Below are 19,921 nucleotides of genomic sequence, written 5' to 3' on the forward strand. Positions count from 1 at the left end.
GGGTCACCTGGGCTGTAGTCAGGAGTTTATCTCTTTATACCACCAGAGTGACCAAACACCCATACTTTTCAGGTTTTACTCAGACTCTCATCTCTTTCAGTTTTACCTCATTTGAATCAGCCACTTATGCATAGCATCATAAGCTGCAGTTATGAAACATACATCATTAGTATAAGTAATTAGCCCCCCAATCTACAAACAAAGATGTATCCACATTCAGGCTCTTCACTAACTTCAGCAATTTATCCATATATAAACCAAAAGCCAAGGGAGTTAAAATATATGCTTGCTTCATGTCAAGAGTACCCTTTGTTCCAAACATACATTCACTATTGGCAGAAAGCCCTCTTGCTTAATACCTAGTATGCACCCTTTGCAACAAATGCCCATTCATCACAGATGACATCATCCTCCTTTTTTCACCATTGTTTTTCTACATGGGTGCGGGGTGCCATGTTAGCTGTCGCCATCTCTCTTGATTCAATGACACACTCCTGCCTTCTTTGATATTCACACAATCCATCCACCTTTTTGCTGGATGCCCTCATTTCCTCTTACCTTCTTCCTGTCTGGCTAGTACTCCATTTGCCTGTTGTCATGAGATTTGAATTGAGTGACTATTGTCACTTTTGTCTGACTCCTGGTTGTGTATGTAAAGAGAACATCTACACAGGTTGGGGGTCTTTATTGCTGGGTTGTTGTCTTCTGTTTCTCTACTCAGACGAGATAAACAACTTCAGTCAACCTCTTACAACTACTGGGACCTGAATGAACAGCCTAGACATTTTCCTGGGATGATTAAACAGCTGTCTGCTGTGCTCTGCTGTGCCACTTAAATTAGTGGAAGAAGGCTTAAATCAAGCTTTTGCAATGAATGGGACCCGATGCTGCAAATCCATTGGTATATTAGAAAAAACATTCCCTGCAGCTAAATACAACTGCTATCTCCATGTAGGATCTAAATCTGCTAACAATGGGAATTACAGGGCAGGATTCTGTTTATATAAGGTAAGGTGTATAACCTGTTGTATATTACAACTGGTGCAATCAGCTAAGATCTGTTGTTTAGATATCACAACTATTATAATGAACTCCATAACTGTTGCTCTGTCACATACCGGCAAAACTATTTAAGGAAGTATTATCACTTACTGCTGATATGACTTCTGGTAAATTTTGCACTGTTGTTGATAATTGGTGGCCTTCCTGATTTGCACATCTCTTACCATGTATTTTGCATTATGTGTAGCCTTTGTTGCCCCCCCCCCCCCCAATGCCATATTATGCAGAGTCCATCTACTGCCATTCAAAGCTAGTAAAGTCTAGTTTGGAGCACATTTTATTTTATTTAGTTTATTTTTTATTTGTTAACCAGGTAGGCAAACTGGTCCAAGGACCATTTTAGCCACAAGCCAAGCCAAACAAGACAGCAGTATGACAGAAAACTAATTACCCAACAGTTTGCATAGAAGACAATAGAAATACTTATCAGTATTCCCGAGTACAACAGCATTTTAAACATGAATCCAATGCATACGTGGGGAGGAATTTGTTACAGTGCAGTGAAACAGCATGTCCTACTTCGGAAACTGGAGAGTAGATTCTAGCTAATATTCAGTGCTGAGAGCCTTAATAAAATGCCCAAGCTTAAGGCCTTTGTGTGACTTGAACATCTTCACATACGTGTATTAACAGAAATATAGTTTCAAAGCAATGAAAGCACTTCCTTTGCTTCAGAATATAGCGTCTGTCATCTCTTCAGACCTATTGGCAATTTCAGGATTGTATCAATATATGTCAAGGATACCATCACCTTAAGACTGATTCCTTGGAACCCCAAATTTTAATTCTTAGATGTCCAAATTACCCTAAGCAATATTAATTATCATTTCAGAGTTAGCTGTAGAACATCCTCAAAGTCTCCTACTGAACACAATAGCTATATTAACTCCTTAGTTGAAACACCTATTACTCTCAGCAACTTTATATTGGGGAACTAACTGGCTGACCTATGTTGACAATGGTTGTCATGCACAATGTTTCTTTGACATTATAAATGCTATATGTCAAGCAGAGTAGCACCCGCTCCACCTTCAATGTAAATCTTGATAATTAAATGGAATGTCTCAAATTCTTGTCTGCCTGTCTTGTATTACCATGTTTGAGGTTGGGGGAACTCAGTATGGTTTATTTGGTTGATTTGTAATGGTCTGTATACTGATTGTCTACTGCTTGCTTATGCACCTAATTATCAATAGAATGTTAACACACTTAAAAGGGTAGTCTAGGCAGGCTTATTGTTTTTTTCTGATATTAAACAAATGTATTTCCATCTAATTTTTGTCCTTTAACCCAACTTTTCCTCTTTCAGATGGTGTAATTTGAACTTTAACCATCTCTCCTACAACCTGGTCAACAATTGTGGCCACATTGAGCAGGATGATAGGATGCTGTCTCTCTAAGGAATGCCTGTCCCTTTTTGCTCATACATTGTAAAACACCTTTACAAAGCTCCTTACTCCAACACCCCCACCTCCTCAAAAATATCATTCTTTTAAAACAATGACAAATGCCTACAAATACCAGTCTTCCAAAGAGCAATAGAAAGAATAGCCCATCCTATCTATCACTAATGAATTATCATGTTAAACCTCTCAAAACAAACATTAGTTAATAGAACACAATGCGTTTGTCTAATGGCATTCATAACCAAAGATTACCAATGCAGACATATAAGGCATCTACTTTCTTGGCAGCTGCTAAAATAAGGAGTACTACCCCAGCACTGTCTTGTAGTGCAGAGCTCTGTCTCTTATTATAAGTCACTAGCATCTACTCTATTTCATAAAAATTACCTTTTGATGGGCCATCCCAATCTCCCTTTCATCCCATGCTTTTCAGGCTTTAAATCCTTACAGAAAAAATAAACTTCCTTCATTTTCCCTGAACATTCTCTACAGACCTCTTCTTATTCTGTGTCGTTTCTTTGAAAGTACTAACCAAGACAACCTACGTAAGGTGAATCCCATCATATCCAGATGGTCCATGCACAATAAAATGAAGATACCCTTTAAGGTGGATTATACAGAAGAGTCAGTTTTAAAAATTCCTATGCCATATCAGCAAGCCTTCCTCCCAGGTGTGTGTAAAATGATTCCCTCAGGGTCCAAAACCCCCACACTCAATACCAAACCAGCAAGATACCTCAAATCATTTACTCATAAATATAAAACCAATTTCTGTCTTTAGTCATCTCTTTTTTTAGGTATATTTGAATTGCTGAACATCCATCCCTCAGCTTTACTCCATTCCCGTTTTCCTACACTACCTCGACATTCAGTCCTACACGATCCTTTTCCTAGTCCTCTAAATCTTAACAATAGCAAACAATCAAAGCCCTCTCCCTTATAGCAAGCTTTCATTTTTAGAAAATGCACAGTTTTCTTACAAATATCCAAATACTGCTTACCTCCTGTAGGAATACAAATATTACACATTCTATAATACAGGAAATGTAACAAAATATCAATGCACAACAACTCTCCAGGCATAACTTCCACTTCCCTTAACACTATACCAGTGAAAGAGCTGAAAAAAAGTAAGAGCCTCTGAATGGCTGATCCATTTGTTCATATTTTGTGCAACATCAAATGCATGTCATTTGAGTTTACATTTACTCAAACTCATACAACAGAATAATTTTTTGCTGAGCTTTTGTGATACAAGCTCCAATGAATGAAGGAGATATGGTGGGACCACCACTAAACAGACCTCCATTCCCAGACACCACAACAGATTTGCCATTCCAAACACATTTAACCTGGTATCTGTAAGTTGATGAAATAAACCCTGTAGCTCATAGAAAACTAATGTACTTATTAACTTTAATATTTCCATTCTGACTAGCCTCTACTTTCCCTTACATTAATAGTCTATAATGAGTACCCAGAAGCTTTGATTGTTTACGAACCATTTCTTTTTCCTTTTTTTTTCATGCAGCCTTGTCCCATGTCTTGTCATCCCTTCAGAATCGCTTGCCTCACTACCTTTGAAATTGTGCAATATGTAGTCTCTGTCTCCCAGATGGCGCCTTATCCTTTCAGTGTATCATACACCATTGTTTTAATTTTTGTAAACTTCTCCTCCTCCTTGAACTTTGAGGGCAATGTGGCAATGTTAACGGAAGTATTACTGATAAAAGTAAAAATACACAGTTCACCAAGTTGCCTCCAATAAGCGCTGTAAGCCCCAGTAATCACCACGATGAAAACTTCAAAAACGGATCATTTGGCGTTATGTGGATTTATTAAACCATTTTTGAAGTTTTCATCGTGGTGATTACTGGGGCTCACAGCGCTTATTGGTGGAACCGGAGGCAACTTGGTGGAAGTATTATTGATATAATCGACTTTACCAGCAGGGCGTACCCACAAAACCTGGCCCTATATGTCTGACAGCAGAATCAGCCAAAAAATCTCAGGGCAGTCACAAAAACAAACAAAAAGATCTCCCCACACTTTGCAGGCTTCATTGCTATGACCCTGTTCCCCACATCATAGTCACTTTTAAAAGGGGCAAACTGATTGTAAAGTCTTATAACTGCTTCCACAGAAACGGTTGCCATCACGATCTATACACACATGCAGTACAGAGCCAATTGATCTCTAAACTTTTAATGCGCACAACTTGGAGAACGAGATCGAAAATACAGCATATTTACAAACAAAACCGAACACACAAATAAAAAAACAGCTGAAATGCTTAACTCGGCAGAACTATTACAAATTAAAAGCACGTGCCACCCATACTAACGCTACCAATGTGCAGTTTAAAAACAGAAAATAACTATCAGGGCTACGAACGCATGGACAGTAAAATTACCTTTTCATACACAAAATAGACTTACCTTACCTATGAATTAACGAAACGATGGTGAAGATGCAAGCAGTATAAACTATTAGGAATTCCTTCGCACGAAATGGAGCCGACAGGATTCACTTCAACCGAAAAGAAGTTCCACACACCAGCTAATGCATTTTGTTAGGGCAACAGTGGGCTGGGCAAGGCAGAGATGACATCACAATGTGGGAGGATCACAGGGGCTTCAATACAGCATGTAAATTAGGCAGTGTTCACGTCACTTTGGGGGAGGAAATGTCTCGGGATCTACAAGAAGAGCTATGGCAGATGTGACATCATTATTTAAGAGACGGCTAGACGGTTTTCATTTTGGTTTTAAATAGGGAAGTGAAATAGTACGGAAAGTTAGGAAGCCTAAGCTGTAAAACACTTTTGACGATTTTATTTTAAAGCTGCAGTTATTTTTTTTTTTGGCTGTAGCACATAACAGGGACTTAAGGAGACAGCAGGTACAGCTTTTTAAATAGATATCCCATTGTTTTCCTTTAAAGTGCATTGCGATATCAGCAATCCATCTACATGGTGTAGGAGTGGAACCCACAACCTTCTACACCAAAGGTAAGTATGCTGCCTGTTACACAACTAACACTGCTTTCAAATTCTATGCACAAACACTGATGGTCATTTGCTAAACAAAACAGCTGCACATTGAAAAAAGATGAAGCATCAGCAACAGTAAACTTCTCTTCCCATAAAGTTCACATTCCTTGAAAATTCACGGAAACTCACATTCTTTGAAAATGCACCGATGACTAAGTGAGCAGTCGAGTAGTTGGCATAAAGGATTAAGGCTCTTGTCTCCTGTAACCAAGGAACAGAGTTTAAGCCTGAGCAAGTTAATTAACTACAAAAATGACAAAACTGGATCAAGAACAACAGTAAACAAAGTACAGGTGAAGATAAATCAGCATCCAAGTAAATCAAGAAAAACACTGGACTATTTTCACACTGACGAAGGGTCATTACCCAAAAGCTTTGTGATTATTAAGAGTAATTATTGGTGCTTCAAAGTCCAGTGTTTTCCCTGATCAAGTTAATTAACTAATCTGCCATCACTAACTAGGGCATTTCACACTTAAACACACACACACACACACACACACACACACACACACACACACACACACACACACACACACACACACACACACTGAAGGAAGGAATGTGACACACACACACACACACTGAAGGAAGGAATGTTTGTTGTGTTTCCAAAGGATGCCATTCCAAGTAATGTTCTCCATAAATCAAATAGAAGCAGCCAGTTTTCTTGTTGAGAAAACAATGGTAACAGTTCTCTGCTTATTACCAGCCTCACATGAAAGCAGGAAGTTCCAGTGTTTAAATCCTGTACTGTGCATGCATCATTCTAAAGACGCATGGGCAGCTGGAGAGCTTAAAGAAGAAATCGCACAGATGGAGGGTGCATCCTTGAAAAAGAAATGCATTTTTAGATTTTTTAATTAAAAATTAAATGTTGTGACAGTCCCCTAGCCAGTGGGACCTAAGCAACTGCCTAGATTGCCTAGTTCTGGATCCAGCGCTGGACCTAATATCTTGCAGGATGTTGTTCCAGTGCTCTGAACCAGATTTGTAGTATGATCTCTTGGTAGTAAGTATGGTAAAAAGAATTCTAGAAAGAAGATTATTATCAAGTTTCTGAGGGTATACTTAGTGGGTCTGAATTCTAGGAAGTTTTTAAGAGGTGGACAGAATACTTCATTCCAAAGTTTAAAGGACAAGAGATTAAGCAGCAAAGAGGCTGTATGGTCATCTGGAGCCAATTATATTTATTGAGTGACACGCTGATGTTTTCAATGGAGACTCAAGTGAATAAAGCATAATATTTTGTTTTTTGCCCTTTCTAGCAGCTGTCTGTTCCAGGGGTGGGAGTGTAGGCCAGAGGTAGGGAGTATTCCAGTTTAAGGAGTAAAATAATGATAGCTATAGATCGCCTAGAGGCTTCTGTAAGCATGTGAGAGTAAGCATGTAGGCTACCCGGAGCTAGTCTGCTACCTTCTTAGACTGTATGTGCTTCAATATGTGGTGTAAAAGAAAGGGACTGATCCAGGAAAAGGCCCAGAATGTCCAAAGGAAGGTCACTAATCAATAATGAGAACAGTAGTGGGTCCAACATTGAATCCTGAGGTACACCCACGTAGACTGGTAAAAGGAAATCAGTATCAGAGTCAGCTCTGAAAGTAATGGCTCTGTCTCGTAAGAAGCATTAGAACCAGGCACACACTTCTTCACAGAGGTGGCCTTTTTGGGATTTATGTAGCACAATGCAGTGTTCATCACATTCAAAAGCCCTTTTCAGGTCTATAAACATGGATCCCATGAGCATGCCTTCATCAAAATCCCAAAAGATAGTGTTGGAAAGTATTACAGTGAAGGTACTGTAGTTAGGTACATTAAGATCGACTCACCATGTACTTCCAGCAAGGACTCTAATTTGTGATCCTATTACTAAACAATGTGTGGTATCCCACTACTTTGTCCACCAAATCAGTCTGTCCCATCAGTATTTTCCAAGTTTATTTATTTTTATTGAATCATTACTAAAAGCCACTAAAAAGGCATGTGTACAACTTGCAACTCTAGTTAGATCCACTAGTCCTCCATTCAGAATAGGATTTTACTTATTGTCCTCTCTTTCTGAACCTTGTCCAAAATATCAGTAACGTATTCCTTCCTTGTAACCCCTGGCAATAAACAACACTTTCAACTTTGCCATTTCAGTAATAAAAACATTTTCCTTAGTTGTAAGTCTTGAAAAGCATACTAACATGTTTTGCCTGTTGATAACATTGTACTAAATATAAGATGTATCTTTATTGCATTTATGTATATGCCAACTGACAAATGTCTTTTTTCTATTTATTTTACTATCAAACCCACCTCACATGTCATTAAAATACAATCCTGCTTCCAGAAACTACTGTTCTGTTATGAAATCATCCTTTAAATTCCAAGAAACCAGTGCTATCATTCAATTCATTAAAATATTCCATTGACTCTTGCTAACCTCATCCCATACCAGGAAAATGGTTTCCACAAACCTCTTACAGTATTGGATATATTTAACATGTTCCATCCCGTAAAGTATGGAATGTTCCCATGCCATCAGAAATTCAAATAATGTACAACAATGCTCATTTCATCATTCAACACTATTATTTGAAAACAGCCTTCTCACAAACTTAGTCCCCACATCCTGGCAAACAACAGTGTACAAGGATATTATAGTAACACCAACCCTAGGGTCAGTGATACTAGTCTGCCTTTGCAGGTTTATTTCCTGTCCTGATTTATAAGGGCAGAGTGTGATGGTTGTGATGCAGGAAAATATAATTAAAAATTATTTTATAAAAAAGTGACACTAAGGAAAAGTGTCTCAGCCTACAGACAACTTTAGATAACTTTATTTGAATTGATTCATAATGATTTACTAGATTTTTGTCAATGGAATATTATAAGTTGGGGGTCTTGTATGATATTCCAAAAGGCCTAAGAATCAATCAGAACCAGAATCTGTCTATGCCAGCAGAAATATCCCAGAGTCCAAAACAGAACTTTTTTTTGTTGTTTCTGGATGCTAAGTTAAATAAAATTTCAGAATTAGCACCTTCTTTTTGGAGGGATTCTGGGATATTTTTAGATAAACCAAGGGGTATAAATCTGATTTTGACTGAGAAAGACCTTTAGTTGGTTACCAATGATACAAAGTCTTTGTATAATGTTATTCCCCTAGGAAGAGGGGATTGGATTTTGTGAGAAGGCTATTGTCTAAGACTGCTATTTAAACAGATGGTGAAATACATGCATTTTGTACATCATTTGAACTTGTACTTAGGGATTTTCTTAATGTTTTAATGCTCCTACTGCCAGTAGATAAATGGTGTGGCAATGGGGGCTGCTACAGCTCCCATATTTAGCAGGAAACATTCCATACTTTATAAGATGGAATATTTTAAATATAGCCAATATAAGATGAACCAGAAATGATGGCATTCGCTAGTGAATTAAATGGTAGGTGTAGTGTTTTCATGCATTTTACAGAGCAATTGCATAACACAGACGAACATTTATGAAGTAGAAAAAGAAGTCATGTTCTTACCATAATGTTCCATGTGAGTTGTCTATCTCACTATTCATTCTTACTGATGGGTTCAGTGCCGAGGACTTGGATGTTTTCACAAGCTCGAGGTCTTTAGCTAGCTCGAGGCTAATTCCCTATCCCATGATGCACTAGTGCTCCAACTCAGATCCTGTTTGCCTCTAAAACATAATAGTCTATAAATAAATGTCTGTATACATATATGTATCTGAATTAAGCAATTGAAAAGGGTCAAGTCAAAGATGTGTCCAAACTGAATAAAGTCTAGATCCACTAGAAGCCACAGGCTAGGGGTTGGAGGGAGGGACGTAAGAATGAATAGTGAGATTGACAACTCACATGGAATGTTATGGTAAGAACATTACTTCTTATGTGAAATTGTCCTATCTCGCATTAATTCTTACTGATGGGACAGAGTCTCTAGCACTATTAGTCCTGGGTGGCTCATGGGAGTATATCTTCAGCACAGTGGACCCAAAGTATGCCTGCCCCTGGAGGTCGTATCTACTTTGTAATGAGTAATAAAAGTAGCCCAAGTTGCTGCTGCATAAATGGTGTCTATAGGCACTCTGACACAAAAGGCTAAAGAAGTGGCAAATGCTCTAGTTGAATAAACCTTTATTTTACCTGGAAGTTCTTTATTCACCGAATTATAAGTAAAGGAAATACAGTCCGAAAGCCATCTGGACAGAGTGGTTTTTGTTACCTCTGTACCCTTTTTGGCATTTGAGAAAGACACAAAAAGTTGTTCTGACTTTCTAAATTCCTTTGTTCTATGTAAATAGAAACATAACTGTCTGTGCACATGAAGTTGGTGTAGTATTATTCTGCCTTATTGCCATACTTGGGGAAAAAATTCTGGTAACTCAATGGTCTGATTTAAGTTTGATTCTGAACACACTTTCGGAAAGAAATATGGATTAGTATGTTGTAAAAACCTATCATTATGAAACACTAGATATGGGGGTTTGATTGACAATGCTTGCAGTTCTGATACCCTTCTGGCTGAGGTGATAGCCACTAAGAAGATGGTTTTCCAAGTTAAGAATTTCAGATCACATGATGATGCAAGTTCAAAAGGTGGAAGAATTATTCTGGATAGAACAAAATTGAGATTCCATGGTGGTAGTGGAGATTTTATTGGTGGCCTTAAGAGACAAGTTCCCTTAAGAAAAGCTTTGCACAATATATGTGACATAATATTTGGTCCATTTTCACCTAGATGAAAATTTGAGATTGCTGCTAATTGCACTCTGATAGTAGCAGCTGCTGCACCTTCTTCGAACAGCTTTGTTAAGAATTCTAGGATAGAGGAAAAAGATATGAAATAGGGATCAATTTTATTCTGTAGGGCCCAAAATGTGAATCTTTTCCATTTGCTAAGATATAATCTTCTCATTGAGGTCTTATCAGAAGATATCAAAATGTGTCGTGTGGACGATGAAAGATTTTGTAACATGGCTATGTTTGGAAGTGGAGCAGCCAAGCTGTCAACTTGAGGGATCTAAGAAATGGGTGAAGAACTCCTGAAGAATATATCAGAATATCCGGTACTGGGTCCAGGATCCAAGGTTCCTCTTGAAGATAAGGTTGTAGGAAGGGGAGCCAAATTTGATGAGGCCAGTAAAGGGCTATCAGAATTAAAGTCATTCCCAATAATTTGGCTTTCTGAATGACTTTGGGTATTAACAAGAAAGGGAGGAAAGGCATATAGGAGTCCCGGGGGCCAATCGTGTATGAGTGCATCCCTCTGGGACTTTCCCTGAGGGGGAATCAGGGTGAAATAGTCGCTGCATTTTGTGTTTGTGGACATGGCAAAAAGGTCACAGCAAGGCTGACTCCATCTGTGGAAAATGGTTTCCACTACTTCTTGTTTGAGAGACCACTTGTGTGGCATCAGTATATGTCTGCTGAGTTTGTCCGCAATCACGTTGGATTTCCCCAGGATGTGCATTGCTATTAGAAAACCCTGGGATGATGTCACCCATTTCCATACTCTCAGGGCCTCTCAACATAGGGGATAAGACTTGGTTCCTCCTTGTTTGTTTATTTACCATACATTGTTTGTTTATGTACCATACCACTGACATATTGCCTGTCTGAATTGGAATTGTTCCTACAGGTAGAGAGTCTTGGAATGCCTGCAATGCTAGAAGCACTGCTCTCATCTCCAGAACATTGATGTGCAAGTGAACCTCATGTTTTTGCCACATTCCTTGGGCTGTTCTTCCCAGATAATGTCCCCCCAACCTATCTGGGAAGCGTCCGTGGTCACTGTGGCTAGGGGAGCTGGAGGAATAAAGGGTTTTCCTATCGTTACTTGATCTGAATGAATCCACCAAAGTAGATCCTTTTTGCAAGCTGGTGTCAGGGTTATTTTGTGTGACATTGGGTGCATTTGCATTGACCATTGGGCAAAAAGAAGCCACTGTAGGATCCTCATATGCATGCGTGCCATAGGCACTACTGCGATGGAAGCTGTCATTGTGCCTAGCACCTTCAGAACCTCTCTGGCTTGAGCTTTTGTTTTGTGTAGGAGATTCAGCACCTGCTTTTGAAGGACCTGAATCCTTTCTTCTGGAAGGTTTACCATCATTGTGTTTGTGTTTAGCTCTGCTCCTATAAAAATGGTATGCTGAGATAGCAATAAGGCAGATTTTTTGTAACTGACAGTAATTCCCAACTCTGCAAATAGCTGTAATGTCATGTCCCTTGCTTGGATTAGTAGCTGCTTGGTGGTGGCAGTTAGGAGCCAGTCATCTAATTATGGAAACACCTGGAATCCTAGCTGTCTCAGGTGAGCTGTGACTACTGCCATGCATTTGGTGAACACTCTAGGGCCTGTAGTGAGGGCAAAAGGCAGAGCGCGAAATTGATAGTGACTGGCTTCCAGCTGAAAGGGCAGGTGCCTTCTGGATGGCCTGTCCATATTTATGTGAGAATATGCATACTGGAGGTCTGTAGAGCAGATCCAATGGTCTTTCCCTAGAAAGGGAAGTATTGACTGCAACATGACCATCCGGAACTTTGTCTTCTTCACCGACTTGTTTAGTCTGCAGAGATCCAGTATTGGTCTCCAGTCCCCTGTTTTCTTTGGAACTAAAAAGAACCTTGAGTAAGTTCCGGATCCTACTTGGTCTGTGGGGACTGATTGGATGGCTCTTTTTTCTAGCAACTTTTACATTTCTGTAGTTGCTTGATCCCTTTGATTGGGTGGAACATCTGGAATTCTTTTGTTTGGGACAGGTGGATTTGAAAAGGGTATTGAGTAACCTCTGGATATGATTCTTTGCACCCATGAGTCTTTTGTCATTTTTAGCCAGGTGATAAGCATCCCCCGACTACCTCCAGAGTGGGACAGATGGGCCTCCTCTCAGGAGCACTGGAAGGGTTTTCCAGAAAAAGATTCCTGGTCATTCTGCAGACCCCTCTGCCGTGTGGCCGGTATCTTCCGTTATTTTCTCCTCTTCTTCCCCTGAAGGAGGGCTTACCACATGTGTCAGGAAAAACTCTCTGGGATTTCCGGAATCATATCTTTTCCCCCCTTTTGACCCTTGGGATAGGGTCTGGAAGGGGTGGAAAAATGTAAACCCACAGCAGAGAGAGTCTTTCCCTCCTGTTCACACCTGGTTAAAGTTTCTTTTACTTTCGATCCGAAAAGGGATGAGCCATCAAAGGCGGTGTTTATAAAGGATGACTTGAAGGGTTTCATGTAATTACAGAGGTGCATCCAGGAATGTCTCCTAAGGGCAATTCCTGAAGATGCTGGCCTACTCACTCCATCGACTGCATAAGTGATAAGACTCATGAATGAGTTCACTAGGGAGTTAAGGGTGGAGAACTGGGATGATACTTTCTCTGATATCCCTTCAGCTACTGAACCCTGGAGTTAATCTCCTAGCTCTTTAATGAGATCTCTCTGTAATCTAGTAAAATGTGTTAAGTAGTTCAAGGCTGCTGATGGAAACATATGCTTTTCATATCTGTCCATCGTCCATGAATCCTTATTCAGAAGATGAACAGATGAGGATGTTTCCAATAATTCCTTTTAAGTGGCCACCACCATAGCATCCACTGGAACTCCTTTTGTTACAAACTTTTTGTCTTGTGGACTGGTTATAAACGTATTTGGCCTCCTAGGAAAGGGATGGTGAGGCTGTCTGAGGACAGAGCTCTCCTCATAGCCTCGAAGGCCCCACTCCCCTAGGCCAAAAACCCTCTGGTTCTGAGGAACTAAGGGGCATCCTCGGCACCACAGGAGTAGGTCCAAAGCCGAGCTCTGAGAGGAAGAGTTGGATCTGACAAAATATTGGCTCCACTCAACTCCCCCCCCCCAGACCCAACCGCTGAGTGTTGGCTCCCAGACTCCATGGATGGCACCAGAGTAGTCAGAGCAGTCAGAGCCGAAGAGCCTGGGGTAGGTCTTGGCTCCAACAAACCTGTCACCATCGGCTCCACGCATCCTGGCTTCGAGGACACTGGTTGGGTCTGAGGAGGAATCGAGGTAGAGGGGAAAGGTCCAGTTGGTGCGAAAGCCCTAAGAGTCGGTTCTGATAACAATTTTGGTAGCGCCGGTGTCCTTAGCAGTCTCTGCACAACACGATTCACATCAAATTCAGAAAGACCTCTTGAGGATCTAGACGAAGTGGCTGGAGATGCTGATACCTGAAGAAGAACTGATCTCAAAGTGGGAGACTGCTCCAGTGCAGGGGACTGGCTCCTTACTTGTAAAACCATCGGCTCCAAAAGCAGTGGAGCCGAGGTTGAAGACTTTTCAAAATGTTTTGAAACTGTAAGAGACATTTTTGGTTGCTTTCTGGATGGCTCCAATTCTTTTTCTGAAGAAGATCTTTTTGAGGAAGTAGGTGACTCAGTTTTCTGAAGACTAACTTGACCCTGTTCAAAAGCCTCAGAGAAGGATGACTTTAAAAGTCCTTTTAAAATCACTTTGTTTTTCCTTTCTTGCAGGACTCTTAAGCTAAATGAATGACATATAGCGCAAGAGTCCTGCAAGTGACTCGCTCCTAAGCAATACACACATTCTGTGTAACTATCACTCAGTGACAACTTTTGCCCACACTTCGGGCACTTCTTGAAGCCTGAGTGGTTTGATTCTTTAGTTTGTTTAGACATTTTGTCAAGCTACCAGAAAAATGAGTTTGTTAACGTCTCTAACCTAAACAAGGTTACTTCATGGATATATATATATATATATATATATATATATATATATATATATATATATATATATATATATGGATTCACTTCATAACACTGAAACTTCAAAATACTGAAAATGACAAAACTTCATAATACTGAAGACCAAAATACTGAAAGCTCAAAATACTGAATACTCAAAATACTGAAACTCAAAATACTGAAAACACATATTATGCGTAAACTCACCTTAAACAATATAAATCATAACAATTTCTACCAAATATATGCAGGGGGGCAAGCCCCCCTGCACCCCCCACACCCCCTGCTAATTATATATATATATCTACTCCAAGATTGCACTTAACTACACTATGTGCAATCTTGGAGTTGATATATTTAATTAGCAGGGGGTGTGGCGGGCGCAGCCCCCCACATGGGGGTGCAGGGGGGCTTGCCCCCCCACATATATTTGGTAGAAATTGTTATGATTTATGTTGTTTAAGATGAGTTTACGCATAATATGTGTTTTCAGTATTTTGAGTTTCAGTATTTTGAGTATTCAGTATTTTGAGCTTTCAGTATTTTGGTTTCAGTGTTTTGAGTTTCAGTATTTTGATATTTCAATGTTATGAAGTGAATCCACATATATATATATATATATATATATATATATATATATATATATATATATATTTATATGTAGGTTTACTATGGTACGGTCGAAGTGGGTTCTGTCGAACAGTGACAATGTCGAACCTGACATTGTTAAAGTATGAATCTTGGCCCTATCTCAACCCATGTTAAAGCCCATTTCGAGGTCAAAGACAAGTCGTATTTCGACAATGTCGGAATTCAACATTGTTATTTTCATGGATGTGGGTCAACGATCCCATCATTCGATGGGGTCCGGTTCGACCATACCATAGTAAGCCATATATATATATATATATATATATATATATATATAGACATATATATATATATATATATATATATATATATATATAATATATATATATATATATATATATATATATATATATATATATATATATATATATATATATATATATATATATATAGATAAAAACCTCAAACAGAAGGATGAAATATAAACCCACACACACACACACACACACACACACACACACACACACACACACACACACACACACACACACACACACACACACACACACACACACACACACACACACACACACACACACTGAAGTAAGCACTGCACACTAAAGCTATCTACAACTTTTAATCATAAAATTGTAACTTGTAGAGAGTAATCTCTATACAGGCAAAGAACACATACGCACTATCGATAAGCTACTTGCTATTTGACAAACAATTCTGATAACAGAAAAAGGATAGGGTAAGGAAAAAAGGCCCAACAAATGCTGGCCTGATAGAAATAACTAACTTTCTAGTTTTTTTTTTAAGACAAGAAGAAAACAAACAGCACTTTCTAAAGATGAAAAAAAACCCAAACTATATTTTTACTGAAGACTAGGAATTTTGAATGTTTATAAGAAAAAAACTCTATAAAAAATTTGTATTTAGCCTGAGCAAGCATAGAACACTCTCGATCTGTTTCCACAGCAAACAAGATCTGAGTTGGAGCACTAGTGCATCATGGGATGGGGAATTAGCCTCAAGCTAGCTGAAGACTTCGAGCTTGTGAAAACGGCCGAGGATTGGCTCTGAACCCATTAGTAAGAATGAATGCGAGATAGGACAACTTCACATCTGTATTTCAGTAAGGTAACAGTAAGGTTTAGTTCTACAATACATAGAAAAGAGATATCTGTCAATGGGGGTATCCAAATGAAGGCAGTAACCATCCACCTTATTTTGAGTATAATGTTATCAAGGACCATGCAGCATGTCTTTCAAGACTTGCATCTAAGGAGGATGACTTTGTGGCTGAACTCGCAAGGCTAACACACTGATGTTTATTGCCAGGAGTAAGAAGAAGGAATATATTACTAACATCTTGGATAGGGTTCAGAAAGAGAGGGCAGCAAGACAGTCTTATTCTGAAGGGAGGGAGGATTAGTGGGTCAAACTACAGAGCTGCAGATAGAAACTGCTGACCAGATATTGCACATGCTTTTCAGTGGCATTTAGTAGTGATTCAACAGAAATCATAAATAAATAAGAATGTGAAGGTCAACTGAAAAACACTAATGGAACAATGTGAATTGCAAGATACAGTATGTGTGCATGGGGGGGGGGGGGGGGGCACACTATGTCAGTACCAGGATTCAGAACATAAATTCCTTGTTGAAAGAATATTATTAGTCTCTTCATGTGATCATAGGATCACAGGAGAATACTAGGCTAAAGGGCCTTTTAAACATAGCCATGCTTCCCAGAAATATTAAAAATGTACTGGCCGTTTAGGTTTTGTGGGGTATATTACTTCAGGAATGAGTAGTCAAGTATTTACAAGCTCCCTCTCTCTAACAGAGAGATAGCTGCAAGACCTGGGGTAAATTTATGATTTCCCATCCACTGATCCAAGTTTCCCTCTAATAAGTACAGGGAAGAACGTTGCCTCATGTTGATAGGAAGCCTTTTCTAGAGAAGGGGTAGCTGAGACACATACCTATCCCTCTAGCAGTAGTGTAGCAAGGGTGGGATGAAAGGGCAACTAATCAAGGAGCAAAGTATTAAGGGGCACTATTGAGAGGCTGGCTTTGCATTTTCTGTACCAAATGCCAGTACAGAAAGGCACTTGAGTTCAGTGTTTTTTTGTTCTTCATTTGAAGATCTGAGGGGATGGGGTTTAAATTTCTGTTAGTGGCACAGGGTGCTAGTTGAGCCAGCTACATCTCTACCTTCCAGCATGTCTTGTTTATGTTGCAGGTGAGGTTTAGTTTCCTGGATTGGGCATTTATGATGCTGTTTGTTTTGTGGATGTGCAACAGCTCCACTAAGGCTGGATCAGAGGATGCTTTGTAGGCCTGGCATAGGTTGCCTTTTAGTAGCCTGTTCAGACAGAGAAACAGGACAAGGCTTTGAGGTGGTTGCATAGGAATTGTTTTCTAAACCATGTATTCTTTTTGTTTGGAATTGCTGTAGACACTCCAGGTATTGCATATACTTGATCAGTTGCATGCTGAAGGAGACATTCTGCACAATGATCAGCCTTATGAAGGAGGAGTACAACAAAACGATTACTTCTTTGGACCTGTTTGCCATACCCTTGCTTATAAATTGTGCAACATAGAATGCTTTCCTTACTACTGTAGATACATAATGGTCAAAGGCCAAGTTGCTGTCTATATGTATTCCCAAATCCCTGACTACTGGGTCTACTCTTAGGGGTGTATTATCAGTGTAGTAATTTGCGAGAGTGGCTGTCTTACAAAACATAGTACTGCTTATTAGTCTGTGTCAGGCATTCTTGGAGGGTATTTGTGTCTTGAGGGGATTCAATGACTGCTCCTAATTTGTAATCATTTGTGAACTTAGTCAGCCAGAGGCCTTTGAGATTAGCCTTGACTTCAGAGAAGTAGATACCAAACAGGAGCAGTCCCAGTACTGAGCCCTGAGGCATTCTGCTGGTGACTATCCTTTTTGTGAAGGTAGACTCTCCTATCCAAACTTCTTATGTCCTGTCTGTGAGCTAGCTGACTATTCAGTGGGTGACACAGGGGTTAATATCTAATTCAGTCAGCTGGTTTACAATACCCAAGGGGGTATTGTGTTTAATGCTTTGCCAAGGCTGAGGTAGGCATTGCCATCATCTTGCCCTTGCCCATTGCTTTAGTGACCTTCTCAAAAAGTCCACCAAACTGAGTAGGCAAGCCCTGCCCTTGACAAAACCAAACTGAGTTGGATCTAGTATCTGTAGTTTTCCTGCATCGTCATTTACCATATCCATCATTATTTTTTCCATGGCTTTACATATTAGACGAGTCAGGCTTATGGGTCAATAGTTCCCTAGGGCTATGAATGGCTCACCCTTGTGCAGTGGGATAACTATTTCAGTCCTCCATTCATTCAGCTCAAAGCCTGTTTGGAGGCTGTGGTTAAATAGTGATTCTAGTAAGCCATATAGTTCATGTTTCATGCTATTAAGGAGGCATCTTGGGATATTACTGGAGCCTATCAATGCAGTGTTCTTGGCTTTGGAGAATACATTGATGACCTGTTCCCTAGTGATAGTAGGGAGAGTTATGCTTGTTGGCATTTCCTGACAGGTGTTGAGGGGAGAGGGGGTAAAACTGGAGTTGAATTTGTCGGACAGTAAATTTACTATATCATCCAGCTTGGTAGAGGTGAGTCCATTTACAATTAATTTAGTACACTGTTGTGTATTGCCTTTGAGGTTGTAGACATAGCTAAAGAAAGCTTTGTGATTGTCCTTGGCCTGGGAATCTATTTATACCTCAAATTTGGTTTGGTAGTCTTGATAAGTCCTCTGAGTTGCTTGGTTAGATTGATGGAGTTTTTACCTTGCCAGTCATTACACCTATTTTTTTCATAATTTTCTTCCTTTTGTTGTACAAGCAGTTGATGTTTACATTCCACCAGGGTGACTTGTTTTTTGAGTTAATCCTGTGCTTGCTACAGCTGGGTACAGCTGTCTCTATACAATTGCTAATATGCTTGTACAGGGATTTCCATGAAAAATTATGTACAGGCAGAGATGTTCTTAGGGTTTGGGGGTCTTGGAATTTTGCTAAGGTGTCACTTAATAGTAGAGAGTCTACCTTAGAATAATTATTAAAAGTTCCAGGGATAGATTAGGTTCCAGGTTTTATTTTTATTTCTAAGAAGACAGCTTTATGGTCTGACCTGACCAGTGAGGACAATACACTAGGGATGGTGCAATGTTCTCCCATGTTTGTGAGGACCAGGTCAAGGAAGCTTGCACTCCTAGTGGGTGTATGGGCTATTTGATTTACTGTATTTGTCCATAAGTTCATAGCTCATAGTTGAATACTAGACTAACTGCTCTTGTGAGCTATTTTAAGCTTAGTCAATTTCCCTTAAAGGTGAGAATCAAACCCTGTACCTTGTGTTTGTAAGGTAAATGCCTTAACTATTATGCCAACTCTGAACCCCCAAAAATCCAAGAATTTCTGGACATGCATATCAGGGAGTTGTGAATGATTCCCAATATATAGTGGGGTAGTCAAAGTTATCCGTGCGTATTCTGTTGAGCTGAATGGGAAGTGTCTCTAGTGCATTTAAGTACATATTATGTACTTCCTGGTGCATGGAGCCATAGAGGGGGGCTTATAGCTTGTGAGCATATGAAATGGGACATTGCCTATGGTAATTTGGACGTGCAGAAGCTCAAGCACATCACACTGACTGACCAGCCCTGAGGTGTGTATGTTTTTGATGAAAATTGAGACGCTACCTTTATTTCTACCTTTATTTCTTTCCTGTGCAGTAGGTAGTCTAAATGTATAGAAGGCATTGTAGCCCAGCACTGTTCAGGTGCCCTCTGCAGCTATAAACCAAGTCTCCATAACTGCATAAACTTCTACATTCCCCAGGGTGAAAACAGCCTTCTGCTGGTGGAGTGTCTTGCTTAGATCATGTCACTGAATGCTAACACCTTTAGATGTTTTGTTTTGGCTTTGCTATGTTGGAAGGTTTAACAGATTGGCAATGCCTAAAAAAGACACAATGGGGGAGGACAAGGTTTTAGCTAATATAAAAAAGCCTAAAGGGGACAGCTGCAAACCA

Source organism: Protopterus annectens, chromosome 4.part0 (assembly GCF_019279795.1).
Source record: "Protopterus annectens isolate FY-2018-M chromosome 4.part0, PAN1.0, whole genome shotgun sequence".
NCBI lineage: Eukaryota > Metazoa > Chordata > Ceratodontiformes > Protopteridae > Protopterus > Protopterus annectens.